The sequence below is a fragment of the Oncorhynchus keta genome, chromosome 1 (assembly GCF_023373465.1).
Source record: "Oncorhynchus keta strain PuntledgeMale-10-30-2019 chromosome 1, Oket_V2, whole genome shotgun sequence".
Lineage (NCBI taxonomy): Eukaryota > Metazoa > Chordata > Actinopteri > Salmoniformes > Salmonidae > Oncorhynchus > Oncorhynchus keta.
In genome coordinates, this window is record NC_068421.1 from 63,162,725 (window position 1) to 63,173,152 (window position 10,428).

The following is a 10,428-nucleotide window of genomic DNA, read 5'->3' on the forward strand; positions in this document are numbered from 1 at the left end:
TTCTATTCTAAAGCAGTAATCCTATGTTACAGGGACAACACAGATGCCACTATAGCTCCATTATTAGGTGTGTACGTGAGGTCATTGTCAGTCTAAGCTGTGTGTGTGTGCCATAGCTAGTGTCAGGGCTCACAGCGTGATCCTAACACTCACTGGGGCTTAAGAAGGGCTACTGACCCGCCACTCGCTATTCCTGTCCCCTATGGGTCAAAGGGCAGCCGGCCCGATCGATTTCCTCCAATGAAGAAGTCTTTAGCCTCTTCCCCGCTCTCCTCTGGTCCTCATGCCACAGCCATGACAAGGCAGGCCTGAAAGCCTCTGTATTGTGTTTGCGTGCCGATCGATCCAGTTGGTGTCCAAGGGGCCTCTCCTTTGAGCAGCTCTCCCACAGATAACTGACAACTACAAAGCTTGCCTCTTGACAGGTGCTTGTCAATACAAATGTCCACTATTGATAAGTAATTAAAGACAGGGAAAAGGAGAAAGCGGTGCTTTAGGGGGTGCTCTGACTGCTGCTCTCCAACGGAAACATCTGTTAAACAGGAGACATGAACAAAAACACTTTTAGAAGACAAAACCTGCCCTCTCTGGCTCCCCTGTAGTTTTTACCAATCTGAGGAATATTAAAACACAATTCAGTGAATGGGCAAGATAAAAGAAACATTGTATAAACGGATAGTTGTTTGTTCTTTAAACTGTTCCTGCTCCAATGTGTCTGATATCAGGAGTATGAACTTGCTCTGTCTTCTTTTGATAAGATTACCATGAACATATTAAAGTAAACATTTTGCTTTTACAACACAATCATTTCTTATGACCTTTTCCACACAATTTTACTTAAAACATTTTTTAAATAATACTTTCTTTGCATGCAACATTCCATGCAACAGGAAAACGTTTTAATGTTTTGCCAGTGATTACATTTTTCACCCTTCCAACTATTTTTCAACCCAATCAGTCTTCCAAATTCCCAGTAATACCATGTCTATCCACTACAGTTATTAACCCTAATTTCAGCTGCCAAAGACTTACCTGCTTGATGGTGAGACCATTGTGATGTGACTTACTAAAGATAACCTTTGTCTTTTAGTGCTAGTAATCTGTGCATGTGTAAGTGGATCCACCAGGAAGAGTATAACTCCCTTAAGCCCTTTTAAACGAGGGACTGCAAGTCAGGAATTTATTTGCAGTAATCCAGGTTATTTGCTGAAATAATAATCTCAACTGTGTTGAAAATAAGTAAGCATGTGTATCATAATGAATCATGATAAATCCAGTCTCAAGTTATGAATTTTGAGTCATTGCTTAGAGACGCAAATGTCATTGGACATCAGTACTGTGTATTCTTCAAGTTCTATCGTCCTACTACTTAGTGGGTGGTGTGTGGGGTTTAAGACAAACAAAGCAATCAGTGAGGAGCACTTTTAATGACTTGGAACAGTGGGAGGAATCAGTAAGGGCATCACTAATCTAGAGTGGAACCACAGTGCTGTGGTGGTGCCTGGGAAGTGGTGGTGGTGACAAGGGGAGGAGGTGTGCCTGTGGAGGGGAAGGTTTCCAGGGGGACAGTGAGTTAGGGTGGTGGCTATGGGGAGGGGGTGGCACACAACCAGAGTCTTTGTGTGCCTTTAATCCCCCCAGCCAACACGGCTTTGGCCAGGTTTCATCATGAAAGTGCCATGAAATAACTACTTTTTTTCTTAGCAGTAAATCTCCCCTAATCCTGCGGGCTGAGGAGACAAAGGCCTCTGGGACCTAATCCTGGAGCTTTTAGTGGGGTTCAGGGGCTGGCCTACAGAGCCTGTTCTAAATGACTTATTTTTTATCAGACACTAATATAGCTTGACAGCCAAGAACAGAGAAAAGCAAAGGGTAAGAAAATAGAAAAGATTTCACATATTTTAGGAATCTGGATGGTGTACAAGTATGAACAAAACATTTACATTTTCAGTCAAATTGAAATGCTTATCGACACAGAATATGTGCATTTGTTCACGACAACCTTTTTAGGCAGATAAGGATGTAATATTTTGTGTAGTGCATGATAGGCTATACGCAAGATAGGGTAGTGGAGCTCATAAAAAAGGGATTATGTGACCTCTGAGACTGACTATGTGGGTCACTGAAAATATTCAGCAGAAATTAGAACAGAAACGTGATTGATAGTGAGGGAACCAGCCAAGAGGTCTAAGAAATCTATTCAGGTAAAATCATTTTTCCAACAATTGTTTACAGACAGATTATTTCACTTATAATTCACTGTATCACAATCCCAGTGGGTCAGAAGTTTACATACACTAAGTTGACTGTGCCTTTATACAGCTTGGAAAATTCCAGAAAATTATGTCATGGCTTTAGAAGCTTCTGATAGGCTAATTGACATCATTTGAGTCAATTGGAGGTGTAACTGTGGATGTATTTCAAGGCCTACCTTCAAACTCAGTGCCTCTTTGCTTGACATCATGGGAAAATAAAAATAAATCAAATAGATCTCCACAAGTCTAGTTCATCCTTGGGAGCAATTTCCAAATGCCTGAAGGTACCACGTTCATCTGTACAAAAAATAGTATGCAAATATAAAAACCATGGGACCACGCAGCCGTCGTACCTCTCAAAAAGGAGACGCGTTCTGTCTCCTAGAGATGAACGTACTTTGGTGCGAAAAGTACAAATCAATTCCAGAGCAACAGCAAAGGACCTTGTGAAGATGCTGGAGGAAACAGGTACAAAAGTATCTATATCCACAGTAAAATCAGTCCTATATCGACATAACCTGAAAGGCCGCTCAGCAAAGAAGAAGTCACTGCTCCAAAACCACCATAAAAAAGCCAGACTACGGTTTGCAACTGCACATGGGGACAAAGATCATACTTTTGGAGAAATCTCCTCTGGTCTGATGAAACAAAAAATAGAACTGTTTGGCCATAATGACCATTGTTATGTTTGGAGGAAAAAGGGTGAAGCATGCAAGCCGAAGAACACCATCCCAACCATGAAGCACGGGGGTGAAAGGATTATGTTGTGGGGGTGCCTTGCTGCAGGAGGGACTGGTGCACTTCACAAAATAGATGGCATCATGAGGAAGGGACAATTATGTGGATATATTCAAGCAACATCTCTGGACATCAGTCAGGAAGTTAAAGCTTGGTCGCAAATGGGTCATCCAAATGGACAATGACCCCAAGCATTATTCCAAAGTTGTGGCAAAATGGCTTGAGGACAACAAAGTAAAGGTATCGGAGTGGCCATCACAAAGCCCTGACCTCAATCCTATAGAAAATTTGTGGGCAGAACTGAACAAGCGTGTGCGAGCAAGGAGGCCTACAAACCTGACTCAGTTACACCAGCTCTGTCAGGGGGAGTGGGCCAAAATTCACCAAACCTATTGTGGGAAGCTTGTGGAAGGCTACCCAAAATGTTTGACCCAAGTTAAACAATTTAAAGGCAATGCTACCAAATACCAACTTCTGACCGACTGGGAATGTGATGACAGAAAAGCTGAAATAAATCATTCTCTCTACTATTATTCAGACATTTCACATTCTTAAAATAAAGTGGTGATCCTAACTGAACTAAGAGAGGGAATATTTACTAGGATTAAAAGTCAGGAATTGTGAAAAACTAAGTTTTAATGTGGCTAAGGTGTATGTAAACTTCCGACTTCAACTGTAAGTATTCAGACCCTTTGCTATAAGACTCAAAATTGAGCTCAGGTGCATCCTGTTTCCATTGATCATCCTTGAGTTGTTTCTACAACTTGATTGGAGTCCACCTCTGGTAAATTCAATTGATTGGACATGATTTGGAAAGGCACACACCTGTCTATATAAGGTCTCACAGTTGATAGTGCATGTCTGAGCAAAAACCAAGCTATGAGGTCAAAGGAATTGTCGGTTGAGCTCCGAGACATGATTGTGTCGAGGCACAGATCTGGGGAAGGGTACCAAAACATTTCTGCAGCATTGAAGAGCCCCAAGAACACAGTGGACTCCATCATTCTTAAATGAAAGAGGTTTGGAACCACCAAGTCTCTTCCTAGAGCAGGCTGCTTGGCCAAACTGAGCAATCGGAGGAGAAGGGCCTTGGTCAGGGAGGTGACGAAGAACCTGATGGTCACTTTGACAGAGCTCTAGATTTCCTCTGTGGAGATGGGAGAACCCTCCAGAAGGACAACCATCTCTGCAGCACTCCACCAATCAGGCATTTATGGGAGAGTGGCCAGGCGGAAGCCACTCCTCAGTAAAAAGCACATGTCAGCCCACTTGGAGTTTACCAAAAGGCACCTGAAGACTCTCAGACCATGATAAACAAAATTCTCTGGTCTGATGAAACCAAGATTGAAGTCTTTGGCCTGAATGTCATGTCTGGAGAAAACCTGGCGCCATCCCTACAGTGAAACTTGGTGTTGGCAGCATCATGCTATGGGGATGTTTTTCAGTGGCAGGGATTGGGAGAGAGTCAGGGTCGAAGCAAAGATTAACGGAGCAATGTACAGAAATATCCTTGAAGAAAACCTGCTCCAGAGCACTCAGGACCTCAGAATGGGGTGACCGTTCAACCTCCAATAGGACAATGACCATAAGCACACAGCCAAGACAATGCAAGAGTGGCTTCGGAGCAAGTGTATGAATGTCCTTGAATGGCCCAGCATATTTCCCAGGGTACTTTTTGAGTGAATGTTAGAGTTACCCACCCATGACTGTGTTAGTTATCGCCAAAATCAGTCCCTTCCCCCTTATTTGCATGTTCATGCACGCCTCACATGCACCGTAATATGTTTGGAGTTTGTGCATGGTAATACAAAAGAATGGAGAGGTGTGATTAATGATATGCCACGTCAATTTGTTATTGTCTGATTTTGAGATTTGACACATGTAACAGATGAAATACCTCCCAAATGAAATGTTTAGCTGTTACTGAGGTTTATACAGTGCCTTGCGAAAGTATTTGGCCCCCTTGAACTTTGCAACATTTTGCCACATTTCAGGCTTCAAACATAAAGATATAAAACTGTATTTTTTTGTGAAGAATCAACAACAAGTGGGACACAATCATGAAGTGGAACGACATTTATTGGATATTTCAAACTTTTTTAACAAATCAAAAACTGAAAAATTGGGCATGCAAAATTATTCAGCCCCCTTAAGTTAATACTTTGTAGCGCCACCTTTTGCTGCGATTACAGCTGTAAGTCGCTTGGGGTATGTCTCTATCAGTTTTGCACATCGAGAGACTGAAATGTTTTCCCATTCCTCCTTGCAAAACAGCTCAAGCTCAGTGAGGTTGGATGGAGAGCATTTGTGAACAGCAGTTTTCAGTTCTTTCCACAGATTCTCGATTGGATTCAGGTCTGGACTTTAACTTGGCCATTCTAACACCTGGATATGTTTATTTTTGAACCATTCCATTGTAGATTTTGCTTTATGTTTTGGATCATTGTCTTGTTGGAAGACAAATCTCCGTCCCAGTCTCAGGTCTTTTGCAGACTCCATCAGGTTTTCTTCCAGAATGGTCCTGTATTTGGCTCAATCCATCTTCCCATCAATTTTAACCATCTTCCCTGTCCCTGCTGAAGAAAAGCAGGCCCAAACCATGATGCTGCCACCACCATGTTTGACAGTGGGGATAGTGTGTTCAGGGTGATGAGCTGTGTTGCTTTTACGCCAAACATAACGTTTTGCATTGTTGCCAAAAAGTTCAATTTTGGTTTCATCTGACCAGAGCACCTTCTTCCACATGTTTGGTGTGTCTCCCAGGTGGCTTGTGGCAAACTTTAAACGACACTTTTTATGGATATCTTTAAGAAATGTCTTTCTTCTTGCCACTCTTCCATAAAGGCCAGATTTGTGCAACATACGACTAATTGTTGTCCTATGGACAGAGTCTCCCACCTCAGCTGTAGATCTCTGCAGTTCATCCAGAGTGATCATGGGCCTCTTGGCTGCATCTCTGATCAGTCTTCTCCTTGTATGAGCTGAAAGTTTAGAGGGACGGCCAGGTCTTGGTAGATTTGCAGTGGTCTGATACTCCTTCCATTTCAATATTATCGCTTGCACAGTGCTCCTTGGGATGTTTAAAGCTTGGGAAATCTTTTTGTATCCAAATCCGGCTTTAAACTTCTTCACAACAGTATCTCGGACCTGCCTGGTGTGTTCCTTGTTCTTCATGATGCTCTCTGCGCTTTTAACGGACCTCTGAGACTATCAGAGTGCAGGTGCATTTATACGGAGACTTGATTACACACAGGTGGATTGTATTTATCATCATTAGTCATTTAGGTCAACATTGGATCATTCAGAGATCCTCACTGAACTTCTGGAGAGAGTTTGCTGCACTGAAAGTAAAGGGGCTGAATAATTTTGCACGCCCAATTTTTCAGTTTTTGATTTGTTAAAAAAGTTTGAAATATCCAATAAATGTTGTTCCACTTCATGATTGTGTCCCACTTGTTGTTGATTCTTCACAAAAATATACAGTTTTATATCTTTATGTTTGAAGCCTGAAATGTAGCAAAAGGTCGCAAAGTTCAAGGGGGCCGAATACTTTCGCAAGGCACTGTATTTGGTAAAATGACAGGGGATTTGTTAATTCGAATTTCACGTTTGTTTTAGTATTTAAAAGTGGAAACTGAATTGCATCATTCAAGTCACGAGTGTGTCCCGAAGTTGATGCATCTATTGGTTCCCCAGCCACTCTTTGGAAGTCATCTTCTTCGTTTCATGCTGGGATTTTTGATTTTCGAGGCCCCTCCCATTAATTTTTCACTCTGAAACAGTTCATGGAAATTAACAAATGTTGTTATTTACCAGCAGCATACAACCCTGCATCCCACCCAGCATACCACCCTGCATACCACACTGCATCCCACCCAGCATCCCACCCAGCATACCACCCTGCATCCCACCCAGCATACCACCCTGCATCCCATCCTGCATACCACCCTGCATCCCACCCTGCATACCAACCTGCATACCACCCTACATACCACCCTGCATACCACCCTGCATACCACCCAGCATACCACCCAGCATACCACCCTGCATCCCACTGCTGGCTTGCCTCTGAAGCTAAGCAGGGTTGGTCCTGGTCAGTCCCTGGATGGGAGATCAGTTGCTGTTGGAAGTGATTTTGGAGCACCAATAACATTTTATTTGAGTAGGAAGCACCCTTTCCTCTGGCCTAATAAATATATCCAAATTCCCCAGGGCCCTGTATAGGGTTCTGTCTTTCAGATGGGATGTTAAACAGGTGTCCTGACTCTCTGTGGTCACAAAAGATCCCATGGCACTTATTGTAAGAGTAGTGGTGTTAACCCTGGTGTCCTGGCTAAATTCCCAATCTTGCCCTCATACCATCATAGTCACCTGATCATCCCCAGCTTACAATTAGCTCATTCATCTCCTCTGTGACTGTTCCCCAGGTTGTTGCTGAGAATGTGAATTCAAATAATACATAATTTATTATCTGCAAGTGTCGTCAATTTCAGTCTCATTGGTGTTAACCCCACTGAAATCAGCACTCAGATATAACACTCACAACACTTTATACCTCAACACCGAGATTTTAACACCTGTAAATATGCTGTGTTCCTTTTCTGTGGTAATGAGTTCTTCTCTCCTGACTGTATTTGGCTGATGTATTTGGTGTTAGCCTAGGGTTTCCCATACTTGGTCCTGCCCCCCCTCCCCCATCCCCCTTTCCCCAGGTGGATTTTGCTCAAGCACTACACAGCTGATTCAAATAACCAACTCTTCATCAAAAACCAAAACGTGCACTCAGGGGGGGCCCCAGGACTGAGTTTGTGAAACCCTGTGTTAAGGTAAAACACCCTCAGACTCTGGGACACAACTGATACCTGTGGCATAATATCACTCTGATTGCTTTGCCTTTCCACCCTCTGCCAAGGCCTTAGTGGAATTTACCTGTCCAAACCCTTCAGCCGAAAGCTAGAACTAGGTTATTTGAGATTATCTTATTGGAGAATGTTATAATTAAGCAATAAGGCATGGGGGGGGGGTGCAGTATATGGCCAGTATACCACGGCTAATGACTGTTCTTATGCACTGAGCAACACAGGGTGCCTGGACACAGCCGTTAGCCGTGGTATATTGGCCATATACCACAAACCCCAGAGGTGCCTTACTGCTATAAAACTGGTTACCAGTGTAATTAAAACAATATAAGGAAATGTTTTGTCATACCTGTGGTATAGGGTCTGATATACCACGGCTTTCAGACAATCAGCATTCAGGGTTTGAACCACTGGATTATAATTTGAAATGGGTGACAATGCACTGGTACTGTATGCCAGGACTTTGGTGAGAGAATAAATAAACTTTGTTAGGTGTACTGTGATTTCCATATTAGTAATTGTCTTATCATGTGCCTTTTACTGAGGAGTGGCTTCCGTCTGGCCACTCTCCCATAATGGCCTGATTGGTGGAGTGCTGCAGAGATGGTTGTCCTTCTGGAAGGTTCTCCTATCTCCACAGAGGAACTCTGGAGCTCTGTCAGAGTGGCCATTGGGTTCTTGGTCACCTCCCTGACCAAGGCCCTTCTTCCCGATTGCTCAGTTTGGCAGGGCTATCAGCTCTAGGAAGAGTCTTGGTGGTTCCAAAATTTCTCCATTTAAAAATGATGGAGTCCACTGTGTTCTTGGGCACCTTCAATGTTGCAGAAATGTTTTGGTACCCTTCCCCCCCCCAGATATGTTCCCACACAATCATGTCTCGGAGCTCTATGGATAATTCCTTGGACCTCGTGGCTTGGTTTTTACTCTGACAGGCCCGGTCAACTGTGGGATCTTATATAGACAGGTGTCACGGCCGTCGTTGGAATGAGACCATGGTGCAGAAACCTATTGTCTTTTAATTGTTTAAATGGCGCCAACAAAACAAGAAATAACAATAACAAATAACAAAAATGGCCGTGAAGCTTACAAGGGCCCCTAACAAAGACAACTTCCCACAATTACAAAAGGGAAAAAGGCTGCCTAAGTATGATTCCCAATCAGAGACAACGATAGACAGCTGTCCCTGATTGAGAACCATACCCAGCCAAAACATAGAAATACAAAAACATAGAAAACAGAACATAGAATGCCCACTCAAATCACACCCTGCCCAAACCAAATAGAGACATAAAAAGGCTCTCTAAGGTCAGGGCGTGACAACAGGTGTGTGCCTTTCCAAATCATGTCCAGTCAATTGAATTTACCACAGGTGGACTCAAATCAAGTTGTAGAAACATCTCAAGGATAATCAACGGAAACAGGAGGCACCTGAGCTCAATTTCAAGTCTCATAGCAAAGGGTCTGAATACTTATTTAGGTATTTATGTTTTTTATTTGTAATACATTTGCAAAAATGCCTAAAAACCTGTTTTCGCTTTGTCATTATAGGGTAATGTGTGTAGATTGATGTGGAAAATGTTTTATTTGATCAATTTTCGAAATAGACTTTAATATAACAAAATGCAGAAAAAGTGAAGGGGTCTCTATACTTTCCTAATGCACTGTATGTATTCATTTGTGGATGTCCGCCATTTCGTATAATATGTTGGGAATTACAATTTGTAGGATATGTTACGGATTGAAATTCGTACACGTATGATCTGTTACGAATTCCAATTTGGTGGAGTTAACAGTAGTTAGCTAGGTGGCTTGGTGGCTAATGTTAGGTAGGCTAAGGATTAGGGTTAAGGTTAGGGTTAGGTGTTAGGTTAAAGGGTTAAGGTTAGGGTAAGGCGGTGCTTAATTTGAACACATAGCGAGAGCGAGAGGGGGTTATCGAGGCGGCTCTGTGATACCGGAACGCATGAGAAAGTGACAAACACAATGCAGCAGCACAGAGGACAGAGTGAACACCCAAGTATCCTACTATCTATGTTGGTGAAACGAACAGCGCTCTCCAAGGTGCTGATTAATTTGCAGCATTTTAAACATCACTGCAGAACACCCGCCATACGTATAGTCTATAGCAGGGATGATATGCTTACCCATATGTACGTACCCTAATTTTATGCAATTCTACTCATTTTGCCATGGGGCAGAGAGGAAAATTAGCTGTTTTTTAGCAGAACACTCATATGAGAATATATATACCTCCTGCCTATGTGATAATATGAAGCACATATTCAGATTAACTTCACAGTACAAAATCTTCCCCAATGCCTTTCCCCATGTCAAGTCCATTTCAATCCTGACAGTCAATTTCTTGCTCAAAGCAAAAAATTTGGCTGTGATGGTTAGCCTCCTTGTAAGGCTGTTTGGAACACTGGCTGTAGTGTCTATTTTTTTTTTCATTTTGAGTGTTAACTATAACCTGGGTGTCCTCTTGAGCCTTGTCTACCAGTCTTTTCTAGACCCAAGCTCCCTACCTTTTGCATGTTGTACAGCCCAGCATTGAAATTTGCATGACAAGCCAGGGG